This window comes from Aedes aegypti, chromosome 2 (genome assembly GCF_002204515.2).
Source record: "Aedes aegypti strain LVP_AGWG chromosome 2, AaegL5.0 Primary Assembly, whole genome shotgun sequence".
Lineage (NCBI taxonomy): Eukaryota > Metazoa > Arthropoda > Insecta > Diptera > Culicidae > Aedes > Aedes aegypti.
In genome coordinates this window covers 42,854,663-42,874,550 of record NC_035108.1, presented here as the reverse complement: position 1 = coordinate 42,874,550, position 19,888 = coordinate 42,854,663, and positions in this window count along the sequence as shown.

Below are 19,888 nucleotides of genomic sequence, written 5' to 3'. Positions count from 1 at the left end.
TTTTATCGTGGCTTTCATGCATGTAATAGTCACAATCTTCAACATAAGACTCTAATTGGTTTTTATTCTAGTGCTTAAGGATTGATGTTATAAACTTTCAGGCTTCAATGAGGATTAAAACGAAGCCAACAGATTTTTGGAATCATAAACTCACAAAAAAGAGAAGTAACCTTACATTTTTACTGGTATAAAATAAATATACATAAAATACGAATAGCTTAAAAAAAAATCCATCAAATTTGCTTTATTATTACGTTTTTGAAAATTTCCCGGGATCCCGGGATTTCCCGGAAAATGACAATTTTATTTCCCGTTTCCCGGGAAGTTGAATCCCGGGAAAATTGAAAACTCTATAACAAATGTTGATTTGACAGCTGCTACGAATTGATTCGACTTACTTTGTACGAGTGTACGGGACGAAACAAAATGTACAAATGTACTCAGAAGAAAAGCGTTTAATGCGAGGAAACTCATCAATCTGACGATTTCATCCACCGTGTTTTGCGGGTTTGATGTGATTTGAATGAATAAACGAGTTATAACGTGAACTTTGATGCGATTTCTGGTTTTCTGGGTAACTAGCGAACTACGCCAGGTATTCAGAACTCTAAAGGGTTGCGTTTCGTAAAGTGAGGACAAACTGTCAGAAGTGCAAGAATCAACGAGCAGCTCCTCAGCCACCAGCGATGGGCGATTTCTCAAAATCCAGGATGTCAGCTTCCTGTAGACCGTTCACTTTCATGGGTGTGGATTATTGTGGGCCATTCATAGTTGCAGTTGGGCGAAGATCAGAAAAACGTTGGCGCGTACTAGTGACCTGGGAGGGAGGCACCGATACTACACACGAAATATGACACAAAGTTATTTCAAACTGCAAGAAAACTCCAACTTGCCAACGACAATCAAGGCAGACTTGATGAAAATCGCTAGTTTTCTTTTGTTGTGTACCTTCGATCTTTCTGGACAAACATGGAAAAAGGGCCAAAGTTTTCTATGCAGTTAATTTTCCTTTTTATTGGAAAAAGTAGAATTATGAGTATTTGAATATTTTATATTCAATCAGAGTAAAAGGTGCTACCGTGGCATTACTTTTGAATCAGCATGAATAGCTTTTCAATCGATTATTTGTTACATTTTATAAGATGCGTAAATATGTTTTGATGAATTACGCGCTTTTATCATGTTTGTCCATTGTTTTAGATCTAGGCTCACAGTGACAGTTCGTGACAGCAAAATCTCGGCTCACTGTGACGTAGAGAAATTTTGTATTGGTTTCTCCCTCCCAGCTAGTGACGTGCCCAACAACGAGGGCAGTGTACATAGACGTCGCGCACTCTCTGAGTGCGAACTCATGTATTATGGCGATACGGAACTTCATGGTACGACGAGGTATTCCAAACCAAATATTTAGTGATCGCGGTACGAATTTCGTAGCCACAATTAAGGAGCTAAAAAAAAAGATCTAGCAGATTTGGATCAGGAAAGAATTATCCAGGAAATAGTCAGCCCTGAAACGGAATGGTGTTTTATTCCCCCGGCCTCTCCTCATATGGGGGAGCATGGGAGAGGGCCATCGAGACTGTGGAGCAAAACTTACAGCAGATCACACCTCAGCGACTTTTCAGTGACGAAACACTTCGCAACCTTTTTGTAGACATTGAAGGCATCATAAATTCAGGCCCACTAACGCACGTACCTGCAGATGATCCTGATGCTCCTGTCCTTACCCCAAACCATTTTATCTTGGGCTCATCTAGTGGTCTTAAACCAATAACAGTTGTTTTTGACGACAGCTTTTCGACGTTGAAGCCTACATGGAATATTTTGTGGCGGCCTTGAGTCCGAGCTCTACTTACCAGAACTGACGAGGCGTACAAAATGGTTTAGCGAAATCAAACCGATTAAGGTAGGGGATATTGTTGTTATCGTAGACCCAGAGCATTCCCACAACTGTTGACCCAAAGGCCGAGTCATCTCCGTTAACGTAGGCAAAGACAACAAGGTACGATCTGCAGCGGTGCAAACGGCGACCGACGGAGTATATGAATGTACTGTTGTAAAATTAGCCGTTCTCGATGTTTGACGCGTTGGACAGAACAGCCACAACCGTGTCGAACCTGGGGGGGACTGTGACGACCGGCGGCGCGTCTCACATCTGATCAAAATGATAAATTTGGCAACCCAATACGTGGGAAAACGTCGTCCAACGTCAAAAGAGAATGGCAAAACTGATGCGATACAGAAGACGTTCCGCGTGTGTTACAAAGTTATTGTCTTATCAATTATAACTTGCGTTCACTTATTAATTATAACTGTTCTAAATTACTTCCTATATTTTATAAAACAAACATTTGAATTCGAATAACAGGTAAAAAATGAAATATATTACATAAAACTAGGTTCCTAATTCATTGCTTTCGATGTAGGTTAGACAAGGTCCGTCCCACTTAGGCTCAGATTGGGTACCACTTCTAGTACTGCATTTGGTCCCTCGGTAGTGCAAAAGGTACCCAAGTTTGACAGATCGCAGTACACTTTTCACGGCATTCTAGATTACCATACGAGCCATACAATTTTGGGCAACTGCAAGGGACATAGTGGTCTTTAATTTGTCTATGGTTAGACTGTATACTGTGCATATGACAAATAGGCAATTTCCACTGAAATCTAATTTCTTGTGATACGCCGGTAACTTTTTAGAAATATTGTGCACTATTTGGGCCGGAAAAAAATGGCATGAATACTTACAGAACTATAACATAGACTTCAAACGAGGAAGTAGCAGGAGTGAGGGATTGCAAGAAGTTTTGAAAGGAAACAGGAGAAGAACTAAACTTAAGATGTGGAAATGGTAAAGATATGCAATTGCTAAAATTAACCTATAGTAGTTTACGGAACAAGTTGCAGAATGATGATTTTTACAGCACGAGTGGTAAATTTATCCTACGAGGCTTGCCGAGTAGGATAATTACGACGAGTGCTGTAAAAATCGAGTCTAATGAATCATTACAGCACTGTTTTCAGTTGCGTAATGAAGATTCCCGCACTGCATACTTAGGAAAGTAGGCCGTTTCATGACAGATTGGCGTGATGAAGAACAGCCTATTTCGATAAGAAATTGCAAAACATATATTTTAATTAAAAAAAAAAACACATCAAAAATAAAAACTCACATTCTTCCAGCCGTTTGTTTACATTCGACGGCTATTACTTTCACACTAATTACAGTCCCTACATACATTACATACAAACATATCTTTTACATACATACATATTTTCGTTAGGTGCTAGGGGTGAATTTAAGCTTATTGATAATAGAGTTGTACGCTGTTTTGAAATTTGCGGTATCTCTTTGTATGTTAACAACATTTTCAACGCCCCTTATCTTTATGTAAAAGTCTCTGTTATTAGTCTAGTGTAGCTGTTCGTAACTTTGTCAAGAATTTTTGTCTTGTCAAAATCGAAAACATGCCGGAAATATTTCTTGTTTTTACATTGTACTTATGCTGGTTTAAACGTTTCTGACTCGTTTCGCCAATGTAAGATTTCTCACATCCACCACATGGTATTTCATAAACAAGGTTTATGTTTCTAATTTTTAACTTTGAATTAAAATATATTTAAGAGTCTGCAGAAGATGGACAGTCTGGCAAATAAAATTTGCTTTTATTTCTCGCCGAAAACCAATCGATGAATCAATGTAATTTCAAGTTTGTGGCGATTGAACTATAGAAACTATTAAATTATTCCAGGAAGTTTTTATCAAAGCGATTAAAAACACCGATATCAATTCTTCTCCTCTTCTGTAAACCCAACACTAATATTCTGAAGAGAACCAGGGAGAGGCCGTCGCCTCCTTGGCAGACCGCGCACCAGATGGCTTTTTGCAGTTGGTGAGGTAACTTAACATTCAGGGCGACTGGAGGCGATTGGCCCAGGACCGGGTCCAATGGAGAAGGCTTCCTCATTCGGTGTAGATTCAATGCAATTGCAAGGAATTGTTGCCTAACAAGTAAGTAGTATGGTCGGTGGGTCCTCAGCTTGGTCGTTGTCCATCCGGTTTCTCGCTACATTTCCAATGTTCCTCCCATCTGGCAGCCACCACCGTTTTATCGGTCAGCAAATTCTCTTCGATCATTGCACATGGCGGGCACTGGTACGGTATTGTGCCACGCGCCATTGCCGCTCCATAAAATCTCCACATATCGTTCCGGTTCATGGTATTTTGTGCTTTAGCTACTACGCTTTCTTTGTGCTGCTTTTTCTTTCTGCGATGGATTCGCTTTTCTTTGACCCTCGCTGCCCTGTATCGCCCTCTGTTCTGTCGGGTACTGACCACAAGCATACGGCTTCTGGCGACATCCTACACGTCTCTCTGAAACTTTTCATCGAACCAGTCGTTTCGTCTGCGTCGTTTACCAGTACCAATCACTCATTGTGCCGTTGTTGATATCTCCAGCAACGTTGATTCTCCCCAACCACTCGTTTAGCTGTTGGAGGTACTGTGCAGCTACCCCATCAGTCGACAAGCGTTGAAGCGCAGTATTCTGTTAGTTCTGGAACTTGTGACGCTTGTTTCATGCGCGGGTTTATTCAAAGTTCTCTTGTACCAAGACCTGACTTTCCAATCGCTGTCCTTTATTCGTTACCGTAACAGTAATCTCCTTAATTCTCTTTTGCCTCTATGGTTTGATGAAGTGTCTTCGATAGGCTACCTAAGCAGGGTTACGCTACCTACATAGTGCTAGACAGGTTGTCTCTTCGGTGCTCACACGATACAGCATTGTCCGTTTGTTCTATGCAAGATGACCACGGTCATAGCCATCACAATCAGCCACATTTATCAGGAATTTGGACCCGTAGCTCTGGATCTCAATAGTTTCAAGTTCTTTCGGACAGGCTACTATGGTTCACCCAAATATGACTAATTTATATGAAGAGATGCCCATTAGCTTGGTATACATTGCATTTTGTTCAGTTTTGAAGAGCCTCGCTCGTCTACTGCGTAACATATAGGCAGCTACGGCGAATACTGGACTGGAAATTATGACAGAATTGTTGTAACACATGATTCAATATAAAAAAAATTATGTCAAAAAAAAAATTGAAATGTTACTTGGGTATTTTTTCTGAGTACTTTATGAACTGCTTTGAGATGAACTAGTGATGGTTATCTTTTTCCTGCGCCATGCAAATATTTCTCCACCGAAGAAGGTCAAAGTGGATGGTTATCGAACTTTGGCAGGGCCAATCTCCACCGAGGACCAACGAGACCCATTCCTCCAACGCTTCCTATTTAGCCGGCTCGTTTGATTCACATAACGAAAACATGACACTCGAAAGCTGACTTAAGTGAACCTCAATAAACCCTGTTGCCTGTCCAATAAATAATGCGACACAACGGTTGGTTCGGGAACGGAAGGGGGCCCATAATTGGCGCGCGGCGCGTCCCAATCCCGAACGAACAGTCATTATCAACTTAAATTGGGCGAGATATAAAAGGATTAGTGCGGGGATAAGTAACGCGCAAATAAAATTATGGCCACATTAAAACTTTGGCCCTAATTGGGTTTCTCCTTTTGGAATGGTGGTGGTGGTGGGGTCCGATCGACCGCGAGTCAGCGTTCTCGTCGAAGTTTTTCTTTCTGGTGGTCTGTTGTCTGCATTGTCTGGGGTTTGTTGTGGCTGAAGGCAGAAACTAAGAGGAAATGCACAAGTTTGTTCTGATTTGCTTGGTTTTCCAGTGAGGGAGGAAAACTTCAGCGCGTAGCTTGTTATTCTATCACTATGTAAGGGTATTAGAAAGTTATTAGAAGAAATATTTAAAGACAGAGGGTCGTTGAAAAACGGACAATAGTTTAAAAATACCATCTACCAGACTCATTAAGCATTTCTCTAGGGATTACCTAAAAAAAAGTGCATTCCTACAAATTTGTTTGATTCCAATATGTATCCTGCTATTTCGTTACAAGTTCCTTTCCAGTACTTCTCTAGTAATAGTAATGCTCTTAAAAGTTTTCTATATACTTCATTAGATTCTCAAAATAATCTCTTAGAAATTTCTTCGAAAGTACGGCTGTTCACATTTATATTTATTATTAGACTTCACTCCATATTTTGTCAACAATAAATCCAACTTCAATTAGCATTAAACAAAGCTCCCATCTCAATTGATCCCTAGTAGCAATTTGTATCTATGTGCAACTTCCTAATCTGTGCCTAACCTCTAACAAATTCCATTTAACTTTCTCTTCCAGATTGGGTCACACTTCACCGTAATACACAAGGTAAGCTACCGATTCGAGCCCTCCATCATAACTTGTGCAAATTCCGTCTCATATTTAAAAAGTTTCCAACCAAATAAGGCGCGCTCCGGTTTCCTGAATCCGATTCCCGATCCCCGGGGAAAGCGCGTTGGATAACAATTCTCGTTGGAAAGTTTCCACGCTCCGGTCTAGAAGCTCGAGTAGAAAAGTGCGGGAAACGGGTGTTCTTCTTCTCATCTTGTGTTGCCCTTTAGATGTTCTTGACGAATCTAGGTGGAGAATATCATATTGAAACGAAGCGAGAAAACATTCGCTTGCCCAGCTCCGAGTTATGATTGCATTATATTTTAGAATGAAAGATGTTTCCTGATGGGTCACAATATCATTATATTCAATTTATTTTCTAACAGCTAATAGCTGAGCAGTTATTACTGAACCTTATTTGAAACCTGGATGCATACTCAACGAAGATCAAAACTATTTTATTTATCGAAATGATACCCTGAATGGAGCATATGATGGAGTTGCTACCATCATTCGTAGGCGTATGAAACATCAACTTTTTTCTTCAATTTAAACTAAATTTTTTGAAACTTTTTCTATTGTTTTAAATATTTCAAATTCTTTTATTAAAATATTCAAAATTCTAACAAAAAAAGTTGTGAGTGGATCAATCGTCTCACTGAACAACTACAATCCTCACCTCAACAGAGCAGAAAAAAAACTAAATCTGCCGGGAATCGCATTCCATCCAGATAGAGTACCACTCTTTAGGTGTCCCATCAGCAGAAGCGACAATTCCCGTCTCGGGTCGTCCTCTTGCCAAGGGCGGTGTATAAATTTCCAAATTAAATATTAAATCTCGAAAGCCTTGGCTGGCGTCATCGTCTGTCTCCAAGCTGGAAGCTACTGCAATTCCCAGTTCGCTTTGTGTTTCTCTGGTTGTTCGCTCCTGTTTCTCTGGATTTTCAAATATGATAGAGATCGCAATTGAATCGTTTGTTTTAGGAACAATACAAGTCCTTGAACGTGTTTGTGTCCATAATGCCCTACAAGATTTTTTTAACATTGTTTTGTCTCAAAAGAAAAGACATTATTTTTATAAAGAGGATTCAAAACATGTTTCCTCTTTTCCCTTTGAGAAAAGGACTTATGAACTTTATCCAATGAACGATTGAGCTCATCATCTTCTTCAGCTTGCTCTAACTATGTATAAGACCTAGAGCGCAGAGCAGATAGTTTCAAGATTTTTTGCGTATTTTGAAGCGAATTTGTTCTGCGGTTGCACTCACTTGAAGCCTTGGTGATGACACTTTTCGTGATTTAAATAATTTCAAGCCCACGTTGGAAAGGTATCCTTGAAAGGATAGGATCTTCTGTACAAGGAAGCCATAACGTCCTTGGTAGTTTCATTCTCCAGAAGGAGCATAAATCAAGGAACTTGGATGGAACAGGAATATAATAATGACAAAAAAATGTGAAGCAAGTAGAGTAAAGATTCCATGCAAAGAATGCGTCATTTGTGAGCAATGTAATAATTTTTAATTTTGAGCTGCAAGATTTTTTGCACGCAAAAATAAATGGCTTCTTCGTTTTTTAGAAAAAAACAAATTGGATATGGAATGGAAATGGAATGGAAATGGAATGGAAATGGAATGGAAATGGAATGGAACATGGAATGGAAATGGAATGGAAATGGAATGGAAATGGAATGGAAATGGAATGGAAATGGAATGGAAATGGAATGGAATGGAAATGGATAAATGCGAATGGAAATGGAATGGAATGGAATGGAAATGGAATGGAAATGGAATGGAAATGGAATGGAAATGGAATGGAAATGGAATGGAAATGGAAATGGAAATGGAATGGGAAATGGAATGGAAATGGAATGGAATGGAATGGAAATGGAATGGAAATGGAAGGAAATGGAAATGGAATGGAAATGGAATGGAAATGGAATGGAAATGGAATGGAAATGGAATGGAAATGGAATGGAAATGGAATGGAAATGGAATGGAAATGGAATGGAAATGGAATGGAAATGGAATGGAAATGGAATGGAAATGGAATGGAAATGGAATGGAAATGGAATGGAAATGGAATGGAAATGGAATGGAAATGGAATGGAAATGGAATGGAAAATGGAATGGAAATGGAATGGAAATGGAATGGAAATGGAATGGAAATGGAATGGAAATGGAATGGAAATGGAATGGAAATGGAATGGAAATGGAATGGAAATGGAATGGAAATGGAATGGAAATGGAATGGAAATGGAATGGAAATGGAATGGAAATGGAATGGAAATGGAATGGAAATGGAATGGAAATGGAATGGAAATGGAATGGAAATGGAATGGAAATGGAATGGAAATGGAATGGAAATGGAATGGAAATGGAATGGAAATGGAATGGAAATGGAATGGAAATGGAATGGAAATGGAATGGAAATGGAATGGAAATGGAATGGAAATGGAATGGAAATGGAATGGAAATGGAATGGAAATGGAATGGAAATGGAATGGAAATGGAATGGAAATGGAATGGAAATGGAATGGAAATGGAATGGAAATGGAATGGAAATGGAATGGAAATGGAATGGAATGGAATGGAAATGGAATGAAATGGAATGGAAATGGTATGGAAATGGAAATCCAAATCCAATCCAAATCCAATCCAAATCCAATCCAAATGCCAATCCAAATCCAATCCAAATCCAATCCAAATCCAATCCAAATCCAATCCAAATCCAATCCAAATCCAATCCAAATCCAATCCAAATCCAATCCAAATCCAATCCAAATCCAATCCAATCCAATCCAAATCCAATCCAAATCCAATCCAAATCCAATCCAATCCAATCCAAATCCATCCAAATCCATCCAAATCCAATCCAAATCCAATCCAAATCCAATCCAAATCCAATCCAAATCCAATCCAAATCCAAATCCAAATCCAAATCCAATCCAAATCCAATCCAATCCAATCCAAATCCAATCCATCCAATCCAATCCAATCCAAATCAATCCAAATCCAATCCAAATCCAATCCAAATCCAATCCAAATCCAATCCAAATCCAATCCAATCCAATCCAATCCATCCAATCCAATCCAAATCCAATCCAAATCCAATCCAAATCCAATCCAATCCAAAATCAATCCAAACCCAATCCAATCCAATCCCAAATCCAATCCAAATCCAATCCAAATCCAATCCAAATCCAATCCAAATCCAATCCAAATCCAATCCAAATCCAATCCAAATCCAATCCAAATCCAATCCAAATCCAATCCAAATCCAATCCAAATCCAATCCAAATCCAAATCCAAATCCAATCCAATCAATCCAAATCCAATCCAAATCCAATCCAAAATCCAATCCAAATCCAAATCCAAATCCAATCCAAATCCAATCAAATCCAATCCAATCCAAAATCCAATCCAAATCCAATCCAAATCCAATCCAAATCCAATCCAATCAATCCAATCCAAATCCAATCCAAATCCAATCCAAATCCAATCCAAATCCAATCCAAATCAATCCAAATCCAATCCAAAATCCAAATCCAAATCCAATCCAAATCCAATCCAAATCCAATCCAATCCAATCCAAATCCAATCCAAATCCAATCCAAATCCAATCCAAAATCCAATCCAAATCCAATCCAAATCCAATCCAAATCCAATCCAAATCCATCCAAATCCCAAATCCAATCCAATCCAATCCAATCCAATCCAAATCCAATCCAAATCCAATCCAAATCCAATCCAAATCCAATCCAAATCCAATCCAAATCCAATCCAAATCCAATCCAAATCCAATCCAAATCCAATCCAAATCCAATCCAAATCCAATCCAAATCCCAATCCAAATCCAATCCAAATCCAATCCAAATCCAATCCAAATCCAATCCAATCCAAATCCAATCCAAATCCAATCCAAATCCAATCCAAATCCAATCCAATCCAATCCAATCCAATCCAAATCCAATCCAAATCCAATCCAAATCCAATCCAAATCCAATCCAATCCAAATCCAATCCAAATCCAATCCAAATCCAATCCAAATCCAATCCAAATCCAATCCAAATCCAATCCAAATCCAATCCAAATCCAATCCAAATCCAATCCAATCCAATCCAAATCCAATCCAAATCCAATCCAAATCCAATCCAAATCCAATCCAAATCCAATCCAAATCCAATCCAAATCCAATCCAAATCCAATCCAAATCCAATCCAATCCAAATCCAATCCAAATCCAATCCAAATCCAATCCAAATCCAATCCAAATCCAATCCAAATCCAATCCAAATCCAATCCAAATCCAATCCAAATCCAATCCAAATCCAATCCAAATCCAATCCAAATCCAATCCAAATCCAATCCAAATCCAATCCAAATCCAATCCAAATCCAATCCAAATCCAATCCAAATCCAATCCAAATCCAATCCAAATCCAATCCAATCCAAATCCAATCCAAATCCAATCCAAATCCAATCCAAATCCAATCCAAATCCAATCCAAATCCAATCCAAATCCAATCCAAATCCAATCCAAATCCAATCCAAATCCAATCCAAATCCAATCCAAATCCAATCCAAATCCAATCCAAATCCAATCCAAATCCAATCCAAATCCAATCCAAATCCAATCCAAATCCAATCCAAATCCAATCCAAATCCAATCCAAATCCAATCCAAATCCAATCCAATCCAATCCAAATCCAATCCAAATCCAATCCAAATCCAATCCAAATCCAATCCAAATCCAATCCAAATCCAATCCAAATCCAATCCAAATCCAATCCAAATCCAATCCAAATCCAATCCAAATCCAATCCAAATCCAATCCAAATCCAATCCAAATCCAATCCAAATCCAATCCAAATCCAATCCAAATCCAATCCAAATCCAATCCAAATCCAATCCAAATCCAATCCAAATCCAATCCAAATCCAATCCAAATCCAATCCAAATCCAATCCAAATCCAATCCAAATCCAATCCAAATCCAATCCAAATCCAATCCAAATCCAATCCAAATCCCAAATCCAAATCCAATCCAAATCCAATCCAAATCCAATCCAAATCCAATCCAAATCCAATCCAAATCCAATCCAAATCCAATCCAAATCCAATCCAAATCCAATCCAAATCCAATCCAATCCAATCCAAATCCAATCCAAATCCAATCCAAATCCAATCCAAATCCAATCCAAATCCAATCCAAATCCAATCCAAATCCAATCCAAATCCAATCCAAATCCAATCCAAATCCAATCCAAATCCAATCCAAATCCAATCCAAATCCAATCCAAATCCAATCCAAATCCAATCCAAATCCAATCCAAATCCAATCCAAATCCAATCCAATCCAATCCAAATCCAATCCAAATCCAATCCAAATCCAATCCAATCCAATCCAATCCAAATCCAATCCAAATCCAATCCAAATCCAATCCAAATCCAATCCAAATCCAATCCAAATCCAATCCAAATCCAATCCAAATCCAATCCAAATCCAATCCAAATCCAATCCAAATCCAATCCAAATCCAATCCAAATCCAATCCAAATCCAATCCAAAATCCAATCCAAATCCAATCCAAATCCAATCCAAATCCAATCCAATCCAATCAATCCAATCCAAATCCAATCCAAATCCAATCCAAATCCAATCCAAATCCAATCCAAATCCAATCCAAATCCAATCCAAATCCAATCCAAATCCAATCCAATCCAATCCAAATCCAATCCAAATCCAATCCAAATCCAATCCAAATCCAATCCAAATCCAATCCAAATCCAATCCAAATCCAATCCAAATCCAATCCAAATCCAATCCAAATCCAATCCAAATCCAATCCAAATCCAATCCAAATCCAATCCAAATCCAATCCAAATCCAATCCAAATCCAATCCATCAAATCCAATCGCAAATCCAATCCTAAATCCATCCAAAATCCATCCAGAATCCAAATCCAAATCCATCCAATCCATTCCAAATCCAAATCCAAATCCAATCCAAATCCAATCCAAATCCAATCCAATATCCAATTCCAATCCAATCCAAAGCCAATCCAAATCCATCCAAATCCAAAATCCAATCCAATCCAATCCAAATCCAATCAAAATCCAATCCAAATCCAATCCAAATCCAATCCAAATCCAATCCAAATCCAAATCCAAATCCAATCCAAATCCAATCCCAATCCAATCCAAATCCAAGTCCAAATCCAAATCCAAAATCCAATCCAAAATCCAATCCAAATCCAATCCAAATCCAATCCAAATCCAATCCAAATCCAATCCAAATCCATCCAAATCCAATCCAAAATCCATTCCAAATCCAATCCAATCCAATCCAAATCCAATCCAGAATCCAAATCCAAATCCAATCCAAATCCAATCGCAAATCATCCAAATCCAATCCAAATCCAATCCAAATCCAATCCAAATCCAATCCAATCCAATCCAAATCCAATCCAAATCCAATCCAAATCCAATCCAAATCCAATCCAAATCCAATCCAAATCCAATCCAAATCCAATCCAAATCATCCAATCCAAATCCAATCCAAATCCAATCCAAATCCAATCCAAATCCAATCCAAATCCAATCCAAATCCAATCCAAATCCAATCCAAAATCCAATCCATCAAATCCAATCCAAATCCAATCCAATCCAACCAATCCAATCCAAATCCAATCCAAATCCAATCCAAATCCATCCAAATCCCAATCCAAATCCAATCCCAAATCCCATCCAAATCCAATCCAATCCAATCCAATCCAATCCAAATCCAATGCCAAATCCAATCCAAATCCAATCCAAATCCCAATCCAAATCCAATCCAAATCCAATCCATAATCCAATCCAAATCCAATCCAATCCATCAAATCCAATCCAAATCCAATCCAAATCAATCCAAATCCAATCCAAATCCAATCCAAATCCAATCCAAATCCAATCCAAATCCAATCCAAATCCAATCCAAATCCAATCCAAATCCAATCCAAATCCAATCCAAATCCAATCCAAATCCAATCCAAATCCAATCCAAATCCAATCCAAATCCAATCCAAATCCAATCCAAATCCAATCCAATCCAATCCAATCCAATCCAAATCAATCCAAATCCAATCCAAATCCAATCCAAATCCAATCCAAATCCAATCCAAATCCAATCCAAATCCAATCCAAATCCAATCCAAATCCAATCCAAATCCAATCCAAATCCAATCCAAATCCAATCCAAATCCAATCCAAATCCAATCCAAATCCAATCCAAATCCAATCCAAATCCAATCCAAATCCAATCCAAATCCAATCCAAATCCAATACAAATACAATCCAAATCTTATACAAGCCCAATTCAAATCCTTTCTACGTTTCAATTATTTCATTTCACATAAATATGTTATTCAAATCTTCTGAAAATTTAATACAAATACAATTTCAATTAAAATTTCAATCGAATCAAATCTTTTTTAGATATTTCAGCTGATCAATTTCATTACTTATATATTTTTATATGAGGCTCAAGCTTCATAAAGCATTACGAAGTTTAACTTTTTTCACATTTTAAGTTAGCTTCTAAGTAATTTTGTTAGCTTTTTCAACTATGAAACTTGAAGTCTGACTAAACGAAGATTGAAAAAAATATATATGCGATGCAACCGATCTAAGCAGCTCTTTCCTTTTTTCAAGCTTCCTCATGCTGAGTTTTATGAAATATACATAATACATTGACCTCATTACAAAGTTCAATAAGCTTATACCAATCTCGTTACACAAAAGCTCTTCCAGCATCCTTGATCGAGTAAAATGCAAAATCCTCTTCTCGTTTAGGGGTTTAACATCCGTAGCGCTTTTGATCCCATTGACTTCCTTGAACAAAGCTAATGAACCAAAACCCAGACGGGAAACCCCCAGGAGATAACACCGTAAAGGGGCATTTTCCGCGGCACTGAAGACGACCAAAAGGCAAACATGAAAAAGTCTGAAAATTTGTTCCCATCCATGAGAAGCATTCCAAATCCTTCAAATGTATGTTGATGTTTGTGTTAAAAGTCGTCGTGAAAACCATCCCCGCTGAGCTCAACTCGGCTTGGCTGGCTGGCTGGCTGTTCCATGAACTGACATCACACACAAAGTTCGGAATGTGTTTATTTATCCGGTGCCACTTTTCAAACGGTTGGTCCACACCGAGGTCGGTAACGGTCGTCTGAAACTCAGCAGGTGGAAAAATTTTGCAGTTCGTCCACCGTTGCGAGTGGATTTTATGCGAAGAGTTAAACTGCTGTTATCTGGTGAAGTGGCGTAAATGCCATTGAACTTTTCAAAACATTTTAGTGAATACATAGTGAATTGTTAAAAAATTGTGAAACTCTTGTACCCTTTACAATGAATGAGGATTATGTCTGGGGCAAAACATTTCTTCTGCAGAGACGTTTTTTTTCACTTAAAAAAGTTTCCCATAATTCTTTGACGTTTCATATGATGTACTTTTGGCATACATATAACCTTTTGAAATGCTATCTTGTTTGGTAAGAAATTGCGGTACGTGAACTGTCCATTATGCCAAATGTCTGTATGCGAAACTTCCTCATGCGAAACGTATTCATACGAAATAGGGCCCTCTTTAGTCGAGTGGTTAGAGCCCGCGGCTACAAAGCAAAGTCATGCTGAAGGTGTCTGGGTTCGATTCCCGGTCGGTCCAGTATCTTCATGTAATGGAAATTTCTTTGACTTCCCTGGGCATAAAGTATCATCGTATTTGCCACACGATATACGAATGCAAAAAACCGCTACATTGTCAAAGAAAGCTCTCAATTAATAACTGTGCGAACACCAAGCTAAAAATCAGGCTCTATCCCAGTGAGGACGTAATGCCAAGAAAAAGAAGTGTTTGAATGGCGCTTACGTCATCTCGCCAGATTACGGCGAATCACATATTGTCAGATAAAATTTCACTCTTGCTTTTCGACGAAGATAGCCTTATTCAGGAGAAAAAAGATCAAGGTTGAATCGGTGCGGTTGGATTGTGTTTGACCACTCGTTCCTCCGTTCCGCACTCATACGTTTGTAATTCACAAACTCGAGCAAACTGGCGGAAAATACAACACGCCACAAAAATTTGATTTATTTCGAAATGTGCACCGCCAGCCCACCTTTTCTGATGGGGACTCTCCTGCGCCGTCCACTTTTTGACTATACGGAAACTTTACGGGCTTTTTATATTTGTGATTTCAGTTTTTATTCCCCGCCGTAACAAATGTCCCATAAAATTGTTGGAATGCCGTTTGCTTGCCAACTGAACTTTGTCTCCACAGGACGCAGGACGAGGTCTCGACAGAACAAAAGGCAGTGAATCGAGACAATCATGAGATGGCAGCACAAAGCTGGAAAATGCGCCGCCGAGCTCTTCTGGGCTACTGAACGGGAAACTAATTTGGGCAAGTTGGCATTGTCACTCTCCGGGAAGGATACGGACGGGACAAGCTTTATCGCTTCGATAAGTCCATTATGAAGGCAATACAACAAGGTGCCTAAAGGAGCATAAAAAAAAGAAGAAAGATGGGAAATTTACTGCAGATGCCAAATTGGGACAAAATTGTCCAATTTAATGATTTCCGCTGAGTGAATGTACGTGTTAGATCTTGTAACGAGATGGAACGACTTTTTCTATTGAATCTTGATTGTTGAATACTACGTTCAGTAACAATTTGTATCTCGCGATAGTCTTAAGACGGGGTTTTGCTTAGCCTAGCGGTAAGTTCTGCGGCTACAAAGCAAAGCAATACTGAAGGTGTTTGGGTTTGATTCCCGGTCGGTCCAGGATCTCTTCCTGGACGAATCCAAACGAATCAAAGGAGGTTATGTGCCGTTGTGTTGGTAAGACTGGTGAAACGAAAAATTCGCAATGGCTGGTTAGCTAGCGACGTTTTCACAGGCGCCGATTACAAATCAAAATTTACAATAATGACGAAACGAAACCAACTTTTAAAATGTTTCTTGAAACTCGATACAAACTCTAATATCACACGGAATTTTTCGAAGAGAAATGTTTTTTTTTTTTTATTTTGTTCCGCTGAACACACTTTTATTTTATTATCGTTATATCGGTTTTTGAAAAAAAAAAACATAAAGAAAATCTTCATAAATCCTTCACCAAACGATAACTTTTTTTGCGATAAGATGTATGAGCCGTATCGGAAAGAACCTTTGATATAAATATATCTTACTGCTGAGCAAGAAAGGCCTCCAAAACGGCTTTTTGATAATAACATATTTTACTCAAATAAAGATGGCAGGACACTGGCCTCGTATTAACAAGCTTATCAGGAAGCGTCCCGCATTGTAAAGGTGTCTAAAAAAATTCAATGTGTATTTGAGACTTCAAATCTCATGCACTATACAACAAACAAAATTCAAAAAAAAAATAAGTAGCGTAGTTATTCTCTTCGGGTTCTATTTGGAACCCTAACATGATTATGACCTTACAGGATTAAAAGAACTAGGCACGTTCTTCTTGTTTGAATACTTTATAAGCTGGTTTTAAGGATTCTTATAAAACAGGGTACTTTAGGGGATTCTTTTTTTTATGGAAAATTAATTGAAAAATAGTAAAAATTTTCATAAATTATGCTGTAGCAAGATTAATGTTGAAATCAGCTTTTTATTGTATTTAGCTCCTCTAAAAATGTAGTGTTTAGAGATTTCAGTGAAATCCTTACATGTTTCTAATTGATCTGGAATTTGCATCTGATTTGGAATCTTAACAACTCTATAATGTTTCATTTAACCATATCTGAAATTGTTTCAAAATATCTACAGGAATTGGTTCAAGTTTTTCGATTGAATGTAAAACTAATTTTGAAAATTCTACTGAAATTAAAAACATATATGTTTTTTAAAATGTAAAGCAAGAGAAATATCAAGAGGGCATTAAGGTTGAGATTTGTAAATTGTTGTCATAATTCAAACATTCATACCTTGCATGAAAATTGATGAAATTTGATGCGTCTGGCGGAAAATTTTGTCTAGCCTAATTATTAATATTGGTCACCGGAGTTGTAACGTAGGGTATGTCAAAATCTCGCATGGTCGCATAATTGTTTAATTGTTATGAATCTTTACCATAATTAGTATGTTTAGTACTAATCAGAACTAAACTGAAGACAGATGTCAACATCTGCCCGCACGACCACGAAGCCTACATGTTCAGGAGGGTTTACCAGATCGGGCATTACACTCGCCAGCCTGAGTTTTGGAATTTTTCTCTGACTCCATAATAAGATGGATGCATCTTCTTACAGTCAAGCTGTGTGACCTGGCTGAATGTACCAACCGGGGAAAGGATGATTAGTTGGAGAAGATTAGGATGTCTCTGCATCGATTGAAAGATGCAGAGACATCCTAATCTTCTTATATGCATCACAGAAACTTGGAAGTTGTTAGTTTTCCATAGGATTCGTATGAACTTTTTTTTTTTAAAAAGGTATGATGTTATCTCTCATGTCAATGACCTCATTTTCTTCCCATAAATTTGGTTAGGGTTTCGTTCTACATCGTCGTAAGCGCTACTATTCGTCGTATCAAACTTTAAATGTTCCACTACGGCGGATATTCCAACTTACCTGCAACATAGATTCATTTTCCAAGTGCAATTTTATGAAAGCGGTTATGGTTTGTACACTTGTACACCAAAAATGCAATAAAACTACTGTATTTCGGTAGTTCAATTATCCACTTTGCACTTTTTCACCGAAATCGCATGGACGAACACGAATTTGAGAGAAATGCTTAACGATCGACTGAGCCACACCACTTTCCAACACAAATTTCTTCCCGCCCCCGTGGGTGACTTACTTCTCCAGGCACTTATTTTCACTATGGAAAACCTTCGTACTTCTTCATTGAAGGATTTCATTCCAATCACACGCCGTAAAACTTCAATAAATCACCAAATTTTACGAAATTTCCTCAACCGCCGCGTATAATTGAGAATGTAAACAAAGTTTTATCCGTCGTACTGAGAAAAAAAAGCTTGTGCGCATCAATGTGTGCGCGACGCTCGACGTAAAAATACAGTTCCTTTGATTGTGTTGTTTTCGCTGTACTGTGAGCAAATGCCATAATTGTACGGTCAAAAGAAATTGTATTCATAAGTTTGGGCTGAATTTTGATGACGAACAATTAATTTTAAAGGAAATTAGTATATTCCACCATGCTGAAGGAATGGAGGGAGATGCCCGTAGATCTATATATTCTAGTAAAACATTTTATCATAGCGTTGATATGTTGTGTTTTAACCACTCAATACATCACAGTGAGCCTTAAGTTGAGAGTCGAATCTGGAAACTGATTGCGACGGAGTTGAAAACGATACGACGGATTGAGAATACGGTAAGATGCATTCTCTTTGCATTATTTCCAAAAAGAGATCAAGATTTATCAAAATGTTATTGTACAATGCTGAAGCCGTTTTGAGAAAGAATTGTTTGGCATCGGCTTGTATCAGCATCTTTCACTGCAATACTGGGAAAATTACAGTTCTCACTGTTCAATGCTTAATACGATGGATGCTAGCACATCACCCTATAATTTAAGTCACAATGCAATGTTCATGGCCCACTATTTTTTTTCCTAGGACCAAAAGAATTTATCTTATAACGTATTATTTTATAATAAAGTTGTTTTGAATCTAGTTTTTAGCCAATAAATTCCTTTAACCTCCGTTTGTTATCAGTCACTTTCGCCGAAATTTATTTTCAATGCGAAACAAACGGAGTCAGAAAACATAAATTTCGCCTCATTGGTGAAGGGATTGAGAGGGATGTTTACTAGAGAAGATATACACTCCCGTGCATAAGTTTGGGTTCACCCCCTAAAAAACATGCAAAAGTATTCAGTCCATATCTCTGTGATTACACGTCCAATTGAAACTCTCTAAGCCGCATTCGAAAAGCAAAGAGTTATTCTTACTTCGTATGTATTTTTCCAAAAACATTTTTTGAACTTTGTACACTAAATTTTTACTTAAAGTTGTGACATTTTTCAAAAAATACGCTGAAAAACCATATCTAATTTCCTCAGCATTGGATCGACCAAAATTTTAAAACAAGGTGTCATTAGAATCGTAACCTTATATTCTTTGAAGAGCACTTATGAATTTTTTGCGGAAAAATCTGAAAAGTATTCAAAATTAATGAAACAGTCAGTCAAGTCATCGTGCAAAAGTTTGGGTTCACTCCTCAGTATGGTATATCGTGCAAAAGTTTGGGTTCACCTGAACTTACTTAAATCTGTGAAATCTCAAACCAATCATGTACGCGCCATTATTTGCGCTCAGAAAAGCTTTAAACTATGAAAATCGGTTGAAAAATGGCTGAGATATTGACAAAAATGATGCGCGTGCGGCTCAGGTGAACCCAAACTTTTGCACGATTACTTGACTGACTGTTTCATTGATTTTGAATATTTTCCAGATTTTTCCGCCAAAATTTCGTGGGGTCTCTTCAAAGAATATAAGACTACGATTCTAATGAAACTTTGATTTAAAATTTTGATCGACCCATTGCTGAGGAAATTAGGTATGATTTTTCAGTGGGTTTT